Source organism: Triturus cristatus, chromosome 6 (genome assembly GCF_964204655.1).
Source record: "Triturus cristatus chromosome 6, aTriCri1.1, whole genome shotgun sequence".
NCBI lineage: Eukaryota > Metazoa > Chordata > Amphibia > Caudata > Salamandridae > Triturus > Triturus cristatus.
In genome coordinates this window covers 1,065,493,866-1,065,517,217 of record NC_140589.1, presented here as the reverse complement: position 1 = coordinate 1,065,517,217, position 23,352 = coordinate 1,065,493,866, and the positions used below count along the sequence as shown (strand labels likewise).

At 47.8% G+C, this 23,352-nt stretch overlaps 1 long non-coding RNA gene across 1 annotated transcript in view; it reads left to right on the top strand.

The window, feature by feature from the left end:
* Positions 1-622: 622 nt before the first annotated feature.
* LOC146820992 (uncharacterized) overlaps positions 623-23,352 on the top strand; it is a 53,817-nt gene continuing 31,087 nt past the window's right edge. The window contains exon 1 of the long non-coding RNA XR_014962650.1: positions 623-789. This is a non-coding gene — a long non-coding RNA (uncharacterized LOC146820992). The remainder of the gene's footprint in view (positions 790-23,352) is intronic.

Sequence of the window (23,352 nt, the reverse complement as noted above, 5' to 3'; positions counted from 1 at the left end):
TTAATTGATCTAGCTTCTTCGGTTACGAGCACTAGCACGCGTTCTATACCTGTCGTTCACCCTCATTCTGACTTCCGGTAAAAATACCTGCACAAATCTTTAACACTGTTTTGTTTGGTTTTGCACGTTTTGTGGCACTTTAACCTCGGCGAACTGCTGTCACATTTTGCACTGAACTTTTCGATAACCAGTCACTCGGCGCTTCACCTATTTGCTTAGTTTACACGATTGTCACTAGTTAAGTATGACGTCATTTATGCTGGTTAGTTAGTAGTAACCAGTGGACTGTTCTTGAAAAGTCTTCTGTCTCATTCTTTTTGGAGAACTCTTTGAAGTAACCCCTTGTCACGTTGTGACCCGGGAACCAGGGACGACGAGCTAACAACTGACTGGTGATCTGTGCCCCCTGTTACCACTCCCCCTCTTCTTTCCCGACAGGATAAATAGGACCAGAGATCCTTTATGGAAACCGAAGTGGACGAACCCGAAATAGAGACCTGCCCCTTTAACTGGGATGAGACCACGCAAGGACCGCCTCCGTACTACACGTCAGCTCCCAAGCTCCAATAAGTGGTTGGAAGATCTAGGAAGAGAAGAAGGAGACCTCCGGACTTGAGGAGAAAGACGCAAGAGAGACGTACGTGGAGACCAGAAATCCGAGGATCCCAACAGCAGGACGAGCATCTCTGCAACGAGACGAAGAGGGGGGTGGACGACCAGAAGCTGCCAGGAGGCCAATGTTTCCACGCTGCGCCCAGCCACGCTTCGGGAGAAGCATGGCTCTCGAAGGTACGGAAAAGGGCTGCGGGGTGGTTCGGGACACGGGGAAAGACTGGCGAGTAGAGGTGTTTCTTATCTCACCCTCTATCCTCTTGTAAGAAAGTGGCTCTGTATATACTGTTCCCAAATAGGCACAGTGTGCACAGAGTCCACAGCCCCCAGAGGTTTGGCAGAGGCTAAAGTTAGATATAACCTTACTCTCTAATGTGGTAGCTTGGTCGAGCAGTAAGGCAGTATCAGAGGACAGTGTAAAGCATTTGTTGTGCACACTCAGCAAATGGTCTCACACACTCAAGAACTGAACTCTAGGCCAATGGTTTGTATATAAAAATATATGGTTGTTTTATTTTAGAACCAACAATAGGTATCAAAATATACTTTCTCAGAATGAGATGCTTTAGATAAATACTTTTCAATAGGCAATAGACTTTTGAATACAATAGTTGCAGTTGTTGCAATAGGCAACCCAATTTCAAACACAATATAACATTGAGCTCAATGAGAATTTCTAGTTAAATGCAATTGATTACTTTTTGGATTACTTTTCTTACCACATGACTGGATCCTAGATTCAGTCCTGGGACATCTCCTGTAAACAGTTGAGTAAAAACATTTTGGTTACAGTTGTGATTTTTAAGGAATATTATTGTATTTTAAAAGTTGACACTTAGAAACTTTTTCACATAGAATCACCAATGTTATCCTATGGGAGGAAATTCACTTAGCAGGTAAGTGGGGATATTGTTACTTTTTCTAACTCAGTGTTGGATCCTGGATCCAGCACTGGGGCATCTCCTGTAAACAGTTGAAAGAATGTGTTTTTTTTCTACAGGCGATTTTTAACGAATATTTGTAAGTTGGCAAAATCGACACTTAGAAGAATTTCTGGCAAAAACCAGGCAATGTTATCCTATGGAGGAAAATCAAGTTATAGGTAAGAATGGTTGTAATTACTTTGCAGGGTCAGTGCTGGGCACCAAGATCCAGCACTGAGATCTCTCCTGATAACAGGTGAGTAAATTCGTTTTCGTAATTCGGCTGATTTTAGGTGAATATTTTAAAGTTTCAAAACTCGACAGAAGAATTTCCAAGTGAAACCAGGCAATGTTACCCTATGGAAGAGAAGTGAGTTATTGGTTTTTGGGTAAGTACTCGACTGGCAGAGTTTAGTTTTGGGCATAGACTCAGGGGTCTTCCAGGGTCAGGTAGGTACAGTTGATAAACCCTCAGCGGCACAGGGGCAGCCGGGTGCAGAGAGAGTTAAGCCCAATGTTATCCTATGAGAGGCAGGGGGGCCGTGGTTGGTGGCTGGTGGCTACTGGCTAGCAGGTCACTCGGCTGTGGGAGCCAGGCTCCTGGTCACTTACTCAGGGCAAGTGGGGAAGTAGATTAGAGCAGAGGTTGCACTGCCGGGGGCCCTCGGGCGGCTGGGTGCAGGGTGCTTTTGAGCCGTCGGGCGCTCAATGGATTTCAATGGAGAAGCTCAAGGACGAACAAAGGTTGCAAGCTCGGGGACGAAGATTCTTCAGGTGCGACCACCACTTCGAGAGGTAAGTTGGGTAGTTGGAGGATAGGTAGGCACCCAGGAGTTGGGCACAGGGGGCCGCAGGGCGCCGGGTGCAGGGGTGCATTTTGGCGACGGGAAATCTTACCCTCTGCTGGACGCGGTTGGAGGGGTCCCTAGTTCTGAGGCTGCAGGCGTTGTCAGGAGCGTCAAGGTGGGTCCTTGGGTGCTGGATTCAGGGTCACAGTCGCCGGGGGGACGTCCTCGTGGTCTTTGTCCACTCCAGCACAGGCCAGGCTTGGCGGGTGCAGAGGGTGCAGGAGTCACGGTACCTGGCTGATGCCAGGGTCTTGTTACTTGCTTTGAGCAGTACCACTGCTCGTGGGAGTTCCAGTTAGTTAGAGTTACAAGGCAGTCAGGTCCTCTGGGGTTTTTGAGGTTGCTGACCACTGGAGACGCCGGGGTTTAGCAGGAGCAGGTTCGAGGGTCGACAGGCCTGTAGGGCTGGAGCCAAATCAGTTGGTGTCTTCCTCTTGTTAGCAGCTGCACGGCAGGTCTTCTTGGTTCTTGATCTTCTTTCTTGTTTCGGAATCTGGATCTGAGGAAGGAAGGTTCAGGGTGCCCCTAAATACTAAATTTAGTGGCGTTACAGGTAGGTAAAGGGCAGGGACCAATAGGTCCCCTACCTGGGGTGGCTACACCCACTATCCTGCCACTCTCCTGTGGGAGGGGGGCAGTAGCCTAGTCCTGATTGGGCAGGGCTTCCCATCTTCAAGATGGTGAGAGCCCGGAGATGTGCTTCACCTCACCTCCCACACCTGAGGGGTGGGGTTGGCAGAGGCTGGCACACCCCCTTTCCTTCCTTGGGGTTTCCTGCCAGTCTTCCCACCAGAGTGGGGGTCAGAACGGTAGGGGCCAGTTGCTGAGTACAGCAAGTGGCCTGGAGAAGCTCACAAAGGTGGCATGCCTTTGAAGCTTCCCCTGCCCATCCTGGGGGAGGAGACCTAGCACCTCGCCCAGGATGTGCATTGTTGCAGGCCCAGGAGAGCGGATGGCTCTCTACCCAGGGGTCCAGCAACATGTCTGCTGTGTGGCAGCCTAGGCAGCCCCTCAGACAAGACGTGGATTGTAGGTTAGGTTCACGGGGCATCTCTAAGATGCCCTCTGTTGTGCATTTTACATTAAATCCCACACTGGCATCAGTGCGGGTTTAATGTGCTGAGAAGTTTGATACCAAACTTCTCAGTCTTCAGTGTTGAAATTATGGTGCTGTGGAGTTCGTGTTTGACGAGCTCCCAGCACCATATACTCTTAAATGGCAGCACTGCATTTACAGTGCCCAGTAATGGACCTGGGTACTGTAGGGGCACAGGGCTCATGCACCTGTACCCACACCACTGGCATAGGGCACCCAACTAGAGGGGTGGCTGAGGTATGCCAGGGCAGTGTGTGTTGTGGGCATGGCACACAGGGATGTGTGCCATGTTGACTCTCTGTTTTGTTCTGCACCCAGACACTCAGCCTGCAAGGGCAGTATGTGTGTGTCAGGGTACAGGGCCTCTGAGGGTGGCACAATAAGTGCTGCAGCCCTTAGGGGCCTTCTCTGGTCACAAGGCCCTGGGTACTAAGTGTACCATTTACCAGGAGCTGACATGTGGCCAGAGATGCCAATTGGGTTTAGACTTCAACACAGTTTTAAGGAAGGAACATAGGCCCTGGGTACCTGATTGGCAGGAGCCCAGGGCACACTCAGTCAAAACACATCAGCAATTCATCAAAAAGTGGGGGCATACCATGCAAGAAAGATGGCACTTTCTCCTACCTCCCGCTCCTTATTTCCCCTATTCCTTGAGCACCCTCGCCTTGTATATAGCACCGAGCACCAAAACGGGTGGTCCCTCACTCCCTTCCCCCTCATACAGCATTAGGTGATACTGATCCTTGTTCCCTTCTTCCTTATATGCACCGGAGCAGCGCGAGCCAAAAAGGGACGGAAACCAGACAAGGGAAAACACAGACAAGAGTGAAGAAGTCCCAGGATAAGAGACATTATTTTGTGGCCTAACTCTGGCTTCTGTTAGAAGGAGACAAACCCTGTCAATAAAACCTTCTTTATACCGACATAGTCTCGACCTCAATCCTTCCCCACGCCCACACCCCTGATGAAGGGTCATGGTAAGACCCGAAATGCATTGGGATATCTGAGTTTTGTTTTTCAACTGAGCATGATTTGATTAAGGAACCACTGATGTAATGCCATGTCCTCAGTGAATAAATGCAATAATTAAAAAGAAGTTCGAACAACAGTCTAAAGAGTACGAACTGATTGAAATTGAACTAAAGTTGTTTACAACATTTTTTGTTACCAGATACGTGCTCCACCCAGCTTGGAAGAATGCTTCCTTCCAGCACACTTGTAATTCTACACATGACATTAATGCAGTGTGTTCCAACAGTTAGCAATACACCACAGACAATGTTGGGCAAGGGCCCAAAATAAAACATTTAATCAAGATAAGGTAACCCAAACTCAACAACTGAATTGTAAGAACATAATCATGCAATATAGCTGTTACCCCTATGACCAAATGTTTCTGAAAATAAATGATTTTGAAATCTAACAGAACAAAATAAAACAAGACAACATTCAAGGGCCAGTGCCCAACATGATGATGCATCCGAGTTACCTACAGTGCTCAGGGCATGGAGTGATAGTGAGTATGAATGAAACACAAAAGAGAAAAAACCCTTGTGTCGAATCACTAATAATTCTGATTAAAAATACTGATCAGGAGTCGGAGAGAGCATGAAAGTTATATAACTGCCTTCGCCATATTGACCTACAAAGGTTCATGACCGAGGGCCTAATGGAAAATGAAATATACCAAAAGAAGCATGTATACAGAACGATAAATAAATGGGAACATAATTTGTTAGTGACTGCACTGTCACTCTAGAAGAATTGTGCTCAAGGATTTCAAAGGGAAATTCGATGGTTGCAATTCATCTATAGAACGTGAATGAGGTAAATATTACATTCCAATATGGATAGCCAGTCCTTCTTCAATGTTTAATCCATGCAGGTATTTAGAATTAACTTGGGTAATGTGGTGGGATTCCTGAATTCTTCGTTGTTTTTCCTGCTTACCTCCTCTGACGTATCGTATTTAACTATTCTGATTAATTCGAACGCTGCCTACCTGCTGGTGAACTTTTCTTTGTGTCTTGGGGCTGGTGTTGTTGGCGCCGCTACCGGGGACCTCCTCGTTGTGTCTCCCCGCCGCCATTGCCATCTCTCGCGGCCGGAGACCGGAGACCGGAGACCACAGCCCCCAGAGTGCCTTGCGCCCGGAGGCGCATAAAAGCGCGACGCTCGTGTTGCAGAGCGGGAACCCTGATTAATTCGAACGCTGCCTACCTGCTGGTGAACTTTTCTTTGTGTCTTGGGGCTGGTGTTGTTGGCGCCGCTACCGGGGACCTCCTCGTTGTGTCTCCCCGCCGCCATTGCCATCTCTCGCGGCCGGAGACCGGAGACCGGAGACCACAGCCCCCAGAGTGCCTTGCGCCCGGAGGCGCATAAAAGCGCGACGCTCGTGTTGCAGAGCGGGAACCCTGATTAATTCGAACGCTGCCTACCTGCTGGTGAACTTTTCTTTGTGTCTTGGGGCTGGTGTTGTTGGCGCCGCTACCAGGGACCTCCTCGTTGTGTCTCCCCGCCGCCATTGCCATCTCTCGCGGCCGGAGACCGGAGACCGGAGACCACAGCCCCCAGAGTGCCTTGCGCCCGGAGGCGCATAAAAGCGCGACGCTCGTGTTGCAGAGCGGGAACCCTGATTAATTCGAACGCTGCCTACCTGCTGGTGAACTTTTCTTTGTGTCTTGGGGCTGGTGTTGTTGGCGCCGCTACCGGGGACCTCCTCGTTGTGTCTCCCCGCCGCCATTGCCATCTCTCGCGGCCGGAGACCGGAGACCGGAGACCACAGCCCCCAGAGTGCCTTGCGCCCGGAGGCGCATAAAAGCGCGACGCTTCTCCCGCATCGCGGGACGCGCGCGGGCGGCGCCGGGCTAAGCCCGGGCAAAGGGCGGGCCCTCTTAGGCCCTCAGAGGCCGAGTGAGGCTGGGCCGGGCCCCTTCTCTTTGGCATGTGATCGCGGGACACCATCTACTATCTGCAAACGGACCGTACGCATTAGGTAAAACTGTGACAAATATTCCTGTTGTGATTGAAGTGACGATTCCTGGTGGCTGGCTGCATCTCCCACGGCTTGCATCTGCATTCTATCATAGCGGAGAATGAACTCTAAAATTTGTAAAAGGACTGGGGGCTTGGGAACTCTTGATAGTTACCTAAAACATGCTGAATCTGCTATTGTAAAAGAAATTGCGTTAGTGGAACGTAGACTATCACTTGAACCTCCCAGGTTAGTCGCATCTTGTACCCCTCCTACGACCACTGCAGCTGTTGTACTCCCTGATGATGCCAACCCTAGTATGTCTCAAAATGGGTCTGAAATGGCGGAGACCTCTTTAGTTATACCTGCCTTGTTATCCAATCCTAGTCCTGCCCCCTCTCCGGTAGCTGTTAGAACTAGACAATCAAGAGGCATTTCTAATCAGCTATCTAAGGGGGGTAAAACCATGGCAGGTAAAAGAAAGGCAAATAACTCCCTGGGAGCACGGAAACAGGCAAAAATCCCCAGAAAGAGCAATCCTGATCAGGGGTTGCCACAGGCTAACCTTAGTATTCCTCGTTTAGTTGGTGAGTCAACGTGCGGGGGAGTCAACCACTGTATAACTCAGGGCCCCGACACTGGTAACAAGTGTATAGGGTTAGATATAGGGTCAGATATAGCGACCATCATTGATGCTCGCCTTAAGCTATTAACTGTACTGTTAATGGCTATTTTGAAACGAATAGAGGACCGCATCACCAAAATCGAGTCACACCTCCAAACTAAGGTTTTAAATGCCGATTTAAGACCTGAGGTAGCTGATTCCCTAAATGCGTGTACAACTACAGTTGACAATATGCTGGATTCTATGATCACTACACACCATCAACCTACACTTCCTTGCACTACACCAGCTATAGGCTCTTCTACCATTTCCCAACCTCCCATTGTTGAAGACATATCTCAGGGTAGGGTAACACACAAGCTGAACCTAAGGGGGAGGATTTGTTCCCCGGGTCGGCCCCCAGGGAGGGACTCGACACTACACTTACCTCCTGAGGCCTGCCCCTACTCTATTATTTTAGCCAATGTTCCTAAGCTTGTGGACGGGAACAGTGAACACTGGTCCTCATTAAAAAACAAAGCCCTTCATTATTTGTCAAATAAAACCGTATTGGGGCAACATTTACATAGTAATTTTTTGATGATTAGACGAGTCCCTTGGGTGGGTAAGACTAACAAGTGCTTAGACGGTGACTGTATTGTCATAAGTTTCAGATCTCCCAGGTTGGTTGAGGACATTCTGAGGCAGGCAGGTTCTGCCAGAGTCCATTATGATTATGTTAATGTCTTCCCCTTGGGTTTTTTCTATCCCCCCGCTCCTGACCCAAGGACGACCAATAACTTCCAAAAGAGTTGCACCCCCCTTGACTATGTCGTCCCTATCTCTAATAGATACTCTGCCCTATCCACCCTGGATGACAACGAGTGACTAGGGCAGCAAGAACTAAGTATAGTGTCCGAAACTCAGCCAGCAGTCCCAGACATGGTACCTTTGATAGTTAATAGTGCTTGTAATGGTCCCACGGGCCCTCTAACTAAATTGGTCTCCTGGAACATAGCAGGGCTGAGAAATAAGACAGATGACCCGGCCTGGAGAGATCTTATCTGCTCAGGCGAAGTAATCTGCCTCCAAGAGACTTGGGACACGGACAACACCTTGAGTTTAGATGGTTATAAAAGTTTTTTTGTACCTGCCGTACCGTCTCATATGGGGAGGGCCAAGGGAGGTTTGGTTACCCTGATCTCAGCTAGCATTCCTGGCTCGCTGACTCAATTAGATACAGGCTCATGTAACTGTTTGGCAGTTCAGATCTCCCTCAATGGGGGTAGTAATTTTTTAATTGTTAATTTTTACAACTCTTTTTACAGAGACACCACGGTTGAGCATCTTACCGCATTACATTGTTTTTTGGCTAATTTTAGAGAGAAAACTGAGATAATTTGTCCTATTATTATTATGGGCGACTTTAATATTCACAGATGCCCAGAGAAGTGTTATCTGGGGGATCCCTTAGGCCCAACTGAATCACGGGAGGCCCACTTTGAGCACTCCTCTCAGGGTGCTCTCTTGGAAACAATTCTTGCTGACCATGGCTTGTTACTCCTTGCCATGGTGGATGAGAACATCCCAACATTTAAAGGGAATGGGAAATACTCTGTGATCGACTATATCTTTATCAGTTCAGGATTGAGGAACAGGACTAAGGAATATTCGGCAGTCTGGACACATTTCAGTGACCATAATCCTGTGGTCCTTATCTTGTCTGATCTTTTTTTACAACCTGTTATAGTCGCCGACAGAACGGACAAATCTCATATTCGCCCAACTGATCAGGATCGCAGAATCAGATGGGACAAAGTCATCTCCGATGATTTCTTTGCAAATTTGAAAAAGAAGGTTGGCCCTGAGTTGACCACGTGCCTTGACTTGGAAGCAGGGAACATGGAAGTACTAGGGGCGTATTCCGCAATCTGCTCCCAGATCTCAGCTGATCTTCGGTGTCCAGCGAAAACAATGGACAAGGCAGAGTTAGGTTGGTTTGACAAAAACTGTTCTCTGGCCAACAGAAAATTGAGGGCGGCCTTGAGCAGCAAACCTTTGAATCGGTCTAACATAGCTCAACTCAGGAAAGATTATACTAAAACCTTGGCTACTAGGAAAAAGGAGATCCGGGAGGACGCTTGGGAGGAACTTTCTTCCGTTGACGTCCTTCGCAATAGTGCAAAGTTCTGGTCTGTCGTTAATAAACCTTTCTTTCGCGATTCCTGTAACACTCAATTAGATTGCGGTATTGGGGTTCACCAGTGGCACTCTCACTTCAAGTCAGTCTACGAAGTGGGCATGAATGGTGGATTAAATCCCCCTCTTCCCACTACAAAACAATATACTTTATTCGTAACCAAGGGCGAGGTGGCTGAGGCCATCGGCAAGATGACGAGCAATAAGGCTCCGGGTCCCGATGGCGTCCCCTCGGACCTTTTTAAATCAGACATCGAGACGTGGTCCACAGTTTTAATGAATATTTTTAACAGGGTCTGTGTCGCAGGCATTCCGGACACTTGGTCCGAGTCAGTGATCATACCCATTTTTAAAAAGGGTAACAAAGGGGACCCTAGTTGTTATCGCCCCATCTCACTCATTGATTCCGCAGTTAAAGTCCTGGGGCGAGTAGTTTTAGGTAAATTAACAGATTGGTTGGAGGATACCAACACCCTTTCGTGCCTACAATATGGGTTCCGCAAGGGCCGTGGCACCATAGACCAAAGCTTGAATCTTTACCTTTTAATAGGTAAATATACTATAGCTAAGAAAGGGACGTTACATCTGGCCTTTATGGACTTATCCTCGGCCTTTGACCGAGTGAATCGGTCGAAACTGTGGGAACTCCTCCTCAAGCAGGGAGTAGACGAAAATCTTGTCTATTTTTTAGCAGATCTTCATAGAGATCTCTCTGCCATTGTCAGATACGACCGATTGGGTAACTGCACTGGCAAGATTGGAATCTCCAATGGTGTCAGGCAGGGCTGTATTTTAGCTCCCCTCCTTTTTACACTTTATATTAATGACCTTGCCACTGCCTTAACAGAGTCTTGTAAGGATATCCCTAAGGCTGGGAAGTATCAAATTCCTGCATTATTATATGCAGACGATGCTGCATTGTTAGCACGCACAGCAGTAGGGCTTCAAAGTCTCCTAGATACATTTGCTGACTTCATGAAAAGACTTGATTTAAGCGTGAACTTCTCTAAATCGCACGTCATGACTGTAGGTTGTAAACCCAAGAAAATTAAGACCATGCTATGTGAGGGCCACGTTTTATCTAGAATCACAAGCTTCCCATATTTGGGGGTTATTTTTGATGATAAGTCATCTTGGGCCCCTCAATTAGCTGCAAAACGTAATGCCTTTGCTAGATCCATTATAGGTGTTCTGGACTTCGCCCGCAAACTGGGGGTGAAACCCATGCAAGCCATACTGAACATTTATGCAGCCAAATGTACCTCCATAGCTATGTATGGTGCGGACCTGTGGGGTTTTAAAAATGTGAAGGAACTTCAGGTGGTAGAGGACAAGTTCTTAAAAACCATTCTATCGCTCCCCCAGGCAACCTCTGGTTATATTGTACATCAAGAATGTGGGGTTGGTTACTTAACTGATCGGATAGCTTTAGCCCCCCTATTAAAATGGATATCAATCTGGCTAAATCCGGAACTTGAACTAAATCGCGAAATTATAACAGACTGTTTATCGCTTGAGTTCGGAAAGGCTATTCCATGGCTGCGTTATGTTAAGAACCTAAGTGACGAAATAGGCCGCCCAGACATATTCGATAATCCCAATAATTTATCAAAGGGAGATCGCAAATGGGTAAAAGATATACATAAGCTCAGAACCACTCTAGCCAGAGAAGAAAAGGAGTTAACAAAACCTACAGTAAAGGCCCATCAGCTATTAATAACTACATGCAGCATAGAACCTTACTTGACCATAGTGAATAACATGAATCATCGCTTTTTATTGACAAGGTTTAGACTGAACAAATACCATCTTTTGTTCACTGATTCCGCAGGATGGATGAAGGACAGGGACTTAGAGATCTGTTCATGTGACAGATTCTCTCTTAAGGACACTGTTCACCTTATTTTCTTTTGCAAACATTTGTCCCCTCTCCGCAGAAAATTTATCATCCCTCTTATCAAGAATAAGGGATTCAGACAAGTCAAACCTGCTCTTTTGTATCTCCAGCTGCTAAGCACTACCTGGGAGATTTTTAACATTGCAAATTTTTTGACCATTGCGATGAGATTAAGGAAAAAAATCATGTGGTCTTAGTCTTGTTTAAAATTAACTGTGAATTATGAGCAAACTCGACCTTGTCTTATTTTAATGTAGTGTTTTAAAATCATGTGCACATGCTTATTTTAACTGTAATATATATTGTATTTATTGTGATAACTTGCACTTTTATGGTTCTTGATATGAGCCGAATAAAGTAATTTTGACTGACTGACTAACTATTCTGTCATTACTGTTGCTGCTATGTTAGAGGTGGAAATACCTGGCAACTGGATAGTTATGATCATTCTTTTTAATAGCACATGAGTGCTCCATGATTCTTCTATTGACTGGTAATTTGGTACTTCCTATATAGTTCCGACCACATGGTCCTTCTAAACCATCTCAGTCCCTCTACATTGTTGGTACAGTGTTTTCTCAAATAGAAAAACAGTGTTCTCTAAGCAGGAGGTCATCATTTGTTTAAGCACCATAGTGAGTTCATAAAGGGTGATGCACAGCTTTCTCATCAATACTTTTAAAGCAAATGGAAACCACTATGTCCCGGGATGGGCACCACAGGACATAGCAGGAGCCGGCCCTGTGGGATGGAGTCCCCAGTGCTGCTAATGGCTTTGTGAGCACCCCTATCTTTTAAAATTGCAGCCAGACTCCAGGGGATGTGGTCCCCAGGGACTAAATCGGCTCGGGAGGGAACCGCATGCCCCACTCCCATTTTGGCGGGGGTCACGTGGTCCCCTCACCTTATGAATATCATCCGGGCCCTGGGGGATGGGTTCCCTGGGGCCAAAATCGGCCCAGAAAGGCAGCCCCCAGTAAATTTGAAAGGCCGAGTCCCAGGAGATGGGGTCCCCAGGGCTGAAACTGCCCAGGAGTGGGGCCATGCAAGCCCTCTCCCCAGTTATATTTCTTATTATCCCCTCTGGACCTGGCCCACCCAGGAGGTATTAAAAAAACATGGATACCAAGCTTTGTTTTGTTGCAGATTCACAGATCCTCTGCAAGAAAAATGTTTTGACCCCGGGCAGGGTTTCTGTGGAACCCCACCACCAGGCCTAGGTGGTCAGTGTATTCCCACCCTGCCGCTTTTGTTTTTGTGTGCATTTTTTTGGGACTCAGGCTGAGTCCTGTGTCCCAAGATGGTTGTCACCACTTCCTGGTTGAAGAGGTGGCAGCCAATCAGATCTTATCCTGAAATCTGTCAAATCCGCAGAGGTTCCACGTCTCTAAATATATAACATGTATTTTCTTTAATAACTCCAGAACTACTGAACAGATTTAATTCAAATTATAAAAAGCACTCTTTCTGGACCAAGATCTAGCTTTCTGCCAAGTTGGGTGTAATTCTGCTCAGCGGTTCGGGCTGTAGTCATGTTCAAAATCCCTATGTGAAATGGCATTGGGAAAATGCATTTTGGGACCCCACGTTTTTTCTTGGCCCCCGCTTCATGAATTACCCAGAAACATTCCAAACAGCAGCTGAAGTGAGTGGCAAATTGGTTTTTCATTTCATGACAAAAAGGCTGAACAGATTGTAAAGAAATTTAACAACAAAGTACATTAAACTATATAGATTTATCTTTTTGCTATTGTAAGCGATGTTATGATGTGGTAATCAAGTTATAAGGGCCAAAAACCTAGTGATATCGTTCTGCACACTACTACTAAAAGTAGCAAAGAAGCCCAAAAGTAAACTAGACTGTGTATGTAAAGTTACAGTTTTGCTACATGAACAACTGAAAGACCAATTTATTGGAAACCTATAAACAAATACATAACAAAGAGAATACCAGTGGCGGCTGTGTCAGAACGGGGGTGGTGAGGAGGGGGATGGGAATGGATAAAAAAAAGTTAAAAAAAAATAACCTTCCCCTTCACCACCACACGCCTCTCCTCCGTTCTCTTCATCTGCTGGAAAGTACAGGATGCACCCAGGCTCCCGTATTCTCCCAGCCAATCATGATGCTGCATGAGCAGCATTATGATTGGACTGAGCGGCCTGTTTGTCCACTCAGGCAGTGCCTGGGAGCCTTGGCATGTTCTCCATGTGGCTGTGCAATAGAGCCCCGTGGGGAACATGCTAAGTGCGCATGACAGTTTGGTCGGCCCCAGAGGGCCGGCCAAACTGTCAAGCACACTTAGAGGAGTGCAAACCACTCCTCACTCTGCTCTGTTCACAGAGCCCAGCCCCGTCCCGACCTGGCTCCGAGTTCTGCATAGAAAAATACATTGATAATAATGTCCTGTTATTATCATTTTCGTTTTCTTTTTCACACTTTTGAAATAGAAGTGGGGCAAATCTCCACCTTAGCGGAGGAGCCGCTACTGTAGAATACATCTTAATGTACATAAGATTTTATTGCATGCTCTCTGTCTCACAAAATAAAACTGTGCCCAACAAATCAAACAAAACCCATCTTCCTTATGTACTCCTGTGCAACAAAATGGATAAGTGACCCAGCAGCACGTAGGAAAGTGCCTCTTTTGACATTATTAGCCCCCATTTTTTGCCGGATGCCTGATGTGATTTCGAACTGTAAGTGTACTGGGTTCCTGCTAACCAGGTTCCCCATGCCAGATCTCTTTCCCAAAAACTGTACCACGGTTGGCACAACTTCAGTTACCACTGTAAGTCCCTAGTAAATGGTATCCCTAGTACCTAGGGCATGGGTACTAAAGAAAGTCCTCTGGGCAGCAGCCCTGGTTGTGCCCCCCAGGGACCCCTCAGCAAGACTATGTATATTGCCATTTCAGACTACGCATCTTGGTGAAGAAACATCCCAAGAGTTGACATGGCACACAGCCATGTGTCTCAGAAGTTTGAACCATCATTCCAAAGGGTTTTTTTTAATGTTATTTGGGCTAACTAACATATTTCAGTTAACACAATCTATATTTTAGTGTTTTTATGTGCATGTAAACTTATAAATGTTCATGATTTAGTCTCTATAGGGACTGTTAGTTTATAATATGATTTATTTACATTTTTTTGGTAGGGACACGGGCTGCAAGTTAAAATTGAGGCAAGCGATTCATGTATTTCTTTCATGTTCATTTTAGTTTGGCTCGGCACTTGTGATCATGTGGAATGCAACAATACGGGTTTCACCTGTTTTCAAAGGGTCTTTTAGTGTTCAGTTATTTAGAGCACAAGCTGTTGGGTTCATGGATGTCAAATGGAGAGGTCACGCTGCAGGTTTCAGCACAGAGACACAGAACATTTGTGCCCATCATTATGATGGATTTAATACTGATTATTTTTGTAATCAAATGGTTGGGTTGAATTGAACATGATGCTTGTGAAATGAATAGTTATAGTGTAATGAGGATTGATGTTTTTGCGAATTCACTTCATAGACTGCATGGTTCACTATTTACTTTTGTTTATGGTTCAAGAAATCATTAGAGTTTACCAATGGTTTGTTTAATATTACAGTTATCCCTGACAAAGGGCTATCAGCCCGAAATGCATTAGATACATTTATGTATGGTTACCTAGGATGAACAATGAGTTCCTACGTGATGCAGAATAAGGCCCGGATGGGCATTTCTCAATCATGTTGTCTCATTGTGAATTCAGAAACTACTGAGGAATATTTGAACAAAACATGGATCAAAATGCACTAAGCTTTCAAAGTATTGGACTCCCATGATTATTTAGAATGACTTATGTCTATATGGTAGTACCACTTGAGTTAAGTGTGTGACGATTCCCCATATATTCATGGAAATACATCCCTGTGTGCCATGCCTCCCATACACTGCATTTTGTATAGGTAGGTCACCCTTACTGCAGGTCTTTGGACCTAAGGCAGAGTCATGTGTGTGAACATATCATCATGAGCAGATATGTCTCTACAATGTCCAGTCTATTCTGAGATGTTATAAGTGCACAGGAAAGTACATGGGCTGGATACTTGTCAACACAAATCTTCTAGCTCTTTGATGGCTTCACTGATTTCCATGATGTTTGGTATCAAAATCTGTTATTGGTAAATTCTCACTGATGCCAGTGGTGGATTTATTAATAAATTCACACAGGATACCCATTTAGTGGGTCACTTTAAAATCTACCAAGCACTGATGTGGTCCCTGACTTCTTTTTGCCAGTCTGCCACCACCAGACATGGTTCTGACCTCATGGGGTGTGAGCGAGCGCTCTCAGAGGACAGAGACTGAGCCTGCTTCAGGCAGAGTTGCTTCACATCTCCTCCAGGACAGGATGGTCTTCCTAGGCAGAAAGCTTCAAAGACGATGATCAGATTTGATGGGCAAATAAAGACCAGGACAAAGAAGTCAAGCAGGACGAGAACTCAAGCCCTGCTACAGAAGAAAATAGCACCAAACCCTGCCTGCTGCTTCAAGGACTCGACATTCGCTGTCTGCCGTGTCATTCAGAACCTGAAAGGACTCTAAGAACTTCAGAGTACCTACAGCCTTTGAGAAATTTCAGAGACGCTTTCTCAGAGTGAAGGTATCACTCCCCTGCACTCCGGAGGAACCAGCTCTGTGAACTTTGATTTGTCGATTGCTGCTCTCCAACGACCTCAATGCAGCACCGAAGCAAGAAAAGGTACAACAGCTCTGGAGGGTCAGGTCGGCCTCCACACGAAGTTTGGAGATGCCAGGACCTACAGGAGCCGCAGCGAACCAATACCTGAGGTACCGGATCCCCAACAACAAATACTGAGAAGAATAGTCCACACTGGAGTCCCAAAAACACCAGAAGCAAGCACCCATTGAGGGACATTGAGACACCTGATACCACTTCCTGAGTAGCCCCAGTGTCCAGAGATCTTCTCTTCAATTTGCCTGCTCCTGACTGCGAGGACCTCAAGATGCACGATGCCCAGCTCACTGGTTCGCTTTGTGCCCGGCCCCACCGGGCCCAGCATCGACCAACCAGCTGTGCTCCCATGGTCCTGAAGCCCTTGCAACCTCTTCCCTCCATGGAGATCAACTGGACTTACCTGTAAGCCCTCCTGTGCAGTGTGTTTTCGCATGGCCCCCTTCGTCCCTGCACACTAGCTTCTAAGACCCTCAGCACTTTGCTCCCGGCCAGTCAAGGATGCGCCTAACTTCTCCTGTTGGAACGTTGGACCTGGTCCTGACATCAACAAGAAGGTGAACTTTGTGAAAGCATTGCCTGAATGAATATGCATTTTTCTACTTCTTTCCCGTTGTTTTCAATGGTGCATAATTGCGCACAAAGGTGATTCATTTTCCGAACTTTGAAAAATCGTAACTCCGAAACTACTTAACCTAGAACTATGTGCTTGGTCTTAAAAATTACATAAAATATTTCAGTATTTTTATAAATTGGTCTTGGATTATTCTTAAGTGTGTATTACATTTATTGACTCTGTGAGTACAACAAATGCTGAGCACTACCCTCTGATTGGCCTAACTGCTCACCCACACTACCACAAAAAGAGCATTAGTATTATCTATGTTAGACCTGGTATCCTTGGCGTGGTTTCCCCTGACTTTTTGCCTCTACCTCCTGTATTTTTGACACTGTTCTGGAATTAGTTTTTGCTGGTTTGGATGCTTTGGGCAATTTGCCACTGCTGATCAGTGCCAATGTGCATGTGCTTCTTAGTTAAATTGTTATTGTGATTGTTTATCTATGATTGTCATATTTGTTTTACCAGTAGGTCCCTACTAAAGTGCACTGAGTGTGCCAGGGCTGGTGATTCAAATGCAACTAGTGGGCCTGCAGCACTGATTGTGCCACCCACAGGAGTAGCCCTAATATAGTGTCCCAGACCTGCCACTGCAGTGCCTGTGGGTAGTTTGGTAACTGCCATGTTGATCTGTCCAGTGTACACACTTGCCAGCCTTGACCCTTCCCTTTTCTTACACACTGGACACCCCTATGGTTGGCCCAATGTACCCCCCTGGGCAGGGTGCAGTGTATGTGAAAGGTAGGACATGTACTAGTGTGGGTAACATGTCCTGATAGTGAAATACTGCCAAATCTGTTTTTCACTATTGAAAGGCTACCTTGCCCATAGGACAGAATGGGGAATGCTGTGTAACATGTTTACCTGCATATCTTCCCATAGGAGTAAGATGGAAATTTGCAATCTGGTATCCCTGAAGTCAGAATTTAATAACACATCTTTTAGGAAGGATGGTTTTTAAATTCAGTGTTTGAAAATAGCACTTTTAGAAAGTGGCTATTTTCGTGTTCAACCTTTCTGTGTGCCTCTGCCTGTTTGTGGATTGACTGTCTGGTTTGAGAGTGACAGGGGATGGGGTGGCTCCAGGAGTCTGGGTGAGTCAGTACTAGGCTGAATAGACCTATCTACATTTGGAGTGGTGGGAGGCGTAGCTCCTGGGGCTGAATAGGGCTGTGCCTGCCTTCCACAATGCTGGCTCCACCCCCTGCGGTGTGTCTGATGACCCTGGCCCACACTCACAAAGGAAGAAAATGTGCGCTGATAGAGTGCCCCCAGGACTGGTTTGAACTGGGTCCAGGAACCCTCATACATGGAGAACAAAGACCTTTGAGGTATAAATACTAGAGCTGAACCCCCTAAGTTAGACTACTTCGTGATCAAGAGGAATCCCTGCCAAAGAAGATCAGCTGAAGAGACTGAGGAGAAGTACCACACTTACTGTGTGTTTGGGGTTGGTCTGAAATTTACTGTTTCTACTTAGGAGAGATCTAAAGGACTTTGCTGTGTGCTGTGTCCCCTGCTTGAAGAAGGACTTTGCTGGGTGCTGTGTCTATCTGAAGAAAAGTCTCCAAGGGCATGGGAAGAGCTGGCCTCCTGTTTCTGAAGTCCCAGGCACAAAAGGACTTCAACCCCAACTCCCTGAACTTCCTTGCTGGGAGTTCCAGTCTGCCAGGAGGGCCTGTAACTGGGTGTGAGCCTTTTTGCTGTTGGGAACTGGAAGTGCAACGCAACGAGAGAGAAGCATGACTCTGCCGCTGCAGCCGCTGTCGCATCATCGAGGAAGCGTGTTGCTGCTGCCGCTGTTCACCATCACATCACCGGAGAAGCGTGTTACAGGGCTGTCACATCGCTGAGGAAGTGCACTGCGTGATCGCCGCCACAACACCAGAGAAGCGCATCGCTGTCACCGAGGGTGTCGTCGCATCACCAGAGAAGTGTGTCGCAGAGCCTGTCGTGGCTCCGAAAATCACAGAGTTCGCCGCACGGCCGTTGGGTGTGCACGCATTGCCTCCATCTTGTCGCATCGCAGTGAAGACGCCATTATCTCTCATCGCACTGGATCGTCGCAACATATCGAGGCACCATCTTGTCGCACCGGAACCGGAGTGCAGGAAGAACTGACGCATCGCCTTCTTTGCGACCCTTTTGTTTGTTGTGCGTTACGTATCCCAGGTACTTTGTGAGTAAAGTGTCGCATTTCATCATCTACAAGTTTATTTTTGCAACAATCTTTTTAAAGACATTCTATTGAGTTTTTATATGTTGGATTTTTGTCATTTTGGTCTTGTTTAGTTTAGATAAAGATATTACATTTTTCTAAACTGTTGTGGTGTCCATTTGTGGTGTTTTCACTGTATTACTGTGAGTGTTGGTACAAATACTTTACACATTGCCTTTGGGATAAGTCTGTCTGCTCGTGCCAAGCTACCAAGGGGGTGAGCAGGGGTTATCTAAAGTGTGTATCCCCCTTACCATGACTAGAAGCAAGGGTCCCTATTTGGTCAAAGGTACCTACCTCTGCCAACTAGAGACCCCCAGATCTAACAATCTACTTTTACCTCTGTATACAAAGTGGGGATTCACTGAACTCTCTACATAGAGGTATATTCACAAGGACTTATCTCCGATTTATTTCCACCTTAACGCATCAAAAGTGGAGATAGATTTAACACCCCATTCACAAGCTGGTGCAAACTGCACACAACGCCAGTATTCCTGCGATAAGTGCCCCAAAAGTTATCTCCACGGTGGACACCATCAACTAACCCTAACGAGATGCAGAGTAGGCGTTCCCTTGCAAAAAAACACAAAAAAACCACAACACCACTTTCACAACGAACCAAAAACAGGCGATAAGCCACGGTAGCAGCAGGGAATTAACACCTGCCTTTTGCTGGTGTTAAGCAGGACGACTACCTGCAGCATAAAAGGGAGCCCAGCCAAGAGCCACATCGGAAGACCCACAGATGCCATGGAGACAATGATCATGCAATGCGGATACCCATGACGGCCACAACACCCACCGCAACCACCCCAGGCCCGCCACCACCCCAGGACCTGTCCCGCCCCCCACCCCCAGGAACACCACAGAGGCAGCGTACACAAAGACATCGGACACACCTGAAATGCACCTGCTGCCCAGACCCAACACCAGAGGAGGACATTGCCCACCACAGGACCAAGGACAACCATTCCCGCAGTCTGACCCACATCCCCCACCTGCTGACGGTACCAAACCAGCGGAAACCAACATCCCACAGCAGACAAAGCTGCCGGCTGCGCAGCACTTGCCAGCCTCTGCAATTATCCAACCCACAACTGCCAGAGTTGGAGGAGTCACACAGCCAGCCCCATTCAAGGGCATCACACCTGTCCTGGATGCCAACATCAGCCTGGTACCCCAGCACCCTCATGTCACCCACACTGCGCAGGAGCAACTGGAGACCAAGCAAGACCCCTACGCCATAGCTGGATTCCCTCATGTGTCAGGGACAATCAACTGCACACATGTACACCTCGTGCCCCCTGCCCACACTGCACACAACTACCACAACAGAAAGCACACGTATACCATGAATGTGCAGGCAATAGTGGACTGCCCAGGACTCCTCAACAATGTTGTGGCCAACTCCCCACGCAGAGTGCATGAAACTCACATCTCCTGACAGTCCATCATCACCCAGTGCTCCCAGGATGGCACACATGGAGTTGCAGTGCCAATTGGTAAGTCCAAAATATACACATCACACACCTCTAGGCCACAGTCATGCAACTCATGACACTGCCAAAGGGGATGCAGCACAACTACATTCAACATGACACACAATATGCCAACCGACCAGACACGACAACACAACTCCATTGGGGATCCTGCCTTGCCATGCCCACAACCCAGCCATGGCACGGCATCGCAGACACACAATAGCAGGATGTGAGGAGAGACATGGAGCAGGCATGTGCGAGAGCGGAAAATGACTAAGGAATGTGAACCTACCCAATGCCAGGTGTGGCGTGGAGGTGCCGGACAGACCATAGGGTGCAAACCACGGAAATGGTCATGCGGAGATCAACTGCTGAAGCATGGGGTGTAGTGGCCAGTGGACGCTACCATGTCCCCACAGGCTGTGGGGCAGAACGCGGAAATGTCTCACGTCACATCCGCCCCTGCATGAGCGTGCATAGTGGGTTGGAGCTGTGTACGCCAGGCCTGTGTAGGGGTGCGAAAAAAAAGCCTGTCGCACTGGTCATGGTTCTCATTCGGAATGGACAACGCGTCTGACAGGGCGGCACCTCTCTGCCTACCACGAGTCCTGTGCCGAGCGTGGCGGAGCCGGCTCCCTGTGCATCTGCTGCACCCGGGGCCGCTGGTCCCTAGACCCGTCATGCCTGCTCCAGCGCACCAACGAGGCTCCGCTCACCTGCCTACACCAGCGTGTGTCAAAGAGGGCCCACCACGTGCCGGTGCAAGCTCCAAGCACCAGTCCCGCAACCTCTGCAGCCTCCGCAGACCATGGCTGGCCACCCCGATGCTGGCCCACATTACTCCTTTCTCAATGACATACTCCACCGGTGTCCCCTCGGCCCAGTAGGTCCCACAAGGGGAACTGTGTCCTGAATCCTGAATGGCAGTGACCTCAAGTCCGTAGCAGCGGCCATAGCACCAGACTCCCTTCGATAAGTGAGGCAAAATTCCATATCGTAGCCCTGTGACACGTGGTGCCACTAACCCTGTTCAACGCAAGCCGGCGACACGTGGTGCCACTAACCTTGTTCAACGCAAGCCGGCAACACGTGGATGAGGGCTCAGGCCTACCCTGCGGACTAGTAGGTCCCACATCCAGCACATAGTCGCGAATCATAAATGGCAGAGTCCACAGCAGTGAACGCATGGAGAGGAGTAAGAGGAAGATGCGGCTCAGTCCGGATGAAAGCCATATCAGAGTCACGGAAGTGATCGAACACTATCAACAACTGACCTGGTGCCATCAACCATGTTCACCACAAGTCCGCGTCCCGTGGTGCCACTTAAGCTGATCTACGCAGGCTGGTGGGGCCATCTAACCTAAGCCGGTGACACTCGGTGAATGGCCCATGCTGACCGCTGCCTCAGGCCTACACTGTGGTCCAGTAGGTCACACATGTGGAACTGTGTCTTGGGCAAGATGTGGAGGAGTCCACACCATTGGACACGCCTCATTGCAGGCGGCATCCCTGAACAGCACTGGTGTCACTAACTCTGTGCACAATGAGCCATGTGCACCATCTGGTTGGACCTTGGTGGCATCTGAGTCCATGTCCTGGTGGTCTTCTGCATCTTCATCTGGCAGGACCGGGCTTGGTGTCCGACATGTGTCTGTTCCATTCATCTCCTCCATAGTGACTGTTTCAGCGTGGTCCTGCCATCTGCATCATGCCCTGAGGGTACACCTTCCACTGTCCACCGAGACACTCCGCGACAAGCCCCTTTGTCATCTACGGAAACCTGCTCTGCACGCGTGACCCTGCCCCAGTGACTCGCAATTCAGCGGGCCATGGTGGTTGGCACATGCAGGACGCTGTGCATCCGGGGCCACTAACTCTATGAAGCACAAGTCATGGGGCCTTTATGGTTGAATGGTTATGTCCTTTATGATGTTATGTTATGTTAAAACGGGTCTTTTATAGCGCACGGCTACTCCGAGGAGTGTCCCGGCGCTTTAGCAAAAACCCGTGAGGTAAAACAGGGTAGATGAAGCAGCCAAAGATTACTGAGAGAAAAGCCATGTTTTCAACTCTTTTCGGAAGGTCAGCAAGTTATTGACTTTCCTCAAGGAGACGGGCAGAGCATTCCAACATTGGGGTGCCAGATGACGGAAAGAGCGACCTCCAATTCTAGCCCGTTTGATGGAAGGGACAGTGGCCATGGACAAAAAAGTAGATCTCAGAGTTCTGCTAGGAACATAGAAAGCCAAACGCTTCCTGATGTATATAGGCCCTATCAGATGGAGTGCCTTATAGGCAAGAGTTAATGCCTTAAAGGTGATCCTTTTGGACATCGAGAGCCAATGCAGCTTTCTCAGCAGCTCAGATGCCCTCGCTCTCCGCTGCAGACCATAAATGGCTCTAGCAGCGGAGTTCTGCACAATCTGCAGGCGTGAAAGAAGAAATTTAGGCAGCCCCAGATAGAGCACATTCGCATAATCAAGGTGAGAGCCTATCAGTGCCTAAACAGTTATCTTTCTGTGATGAAAAGACAGCAGTGGTAGAAACTTGCGAAGCATCTTCAGGATACCAAAGCATTTACCCACAAGGCCAAGGATCTGAGGTCTGAAAGAGAGACCATCAATCTGAAAGCCTAGATTTTTTACAGTAGACGAAGCAGCTGCCGGAGGAAACATATCGGCAGGCCACCATGTCTTCCAATTGGGGTCCGGGGGGCATCCAAAAAAGAGCAATTCCGATTTGTCGGAATTACATTTCAGACTGTGCTGCTGAAACCAGTCGAAAACGGCCCCCAGACAGTCTCTGATCCGTAAGCCGTCAAAGTCAGAGCCCTTTGCACAGGTAAAGAGGAGCTGGGTGTCGTCAGCATAAGATATAATCTGGGCACCGAACGCCTCCGCCACTGCCGCCAGAGGAGCCATATAGCTATTAAAAAGAGTGGGGCTTAAAATGGAACCCTGAGGCACTCCGACTTCCAAAGACGGCATCTCGGAGGAAAAGGGGGGTGCCCAGACTGTTTGCCGTCGGCCGGTCAAAAATGATCTGAACCAATTTAGCACCGTTCCCCGAAGTCCAATCTCCCAGAGTCTTAAAAGGAGACCGTCGTGGGGAACGGTGTCAAAGGCCGCCGACAGATCCAGCAATACC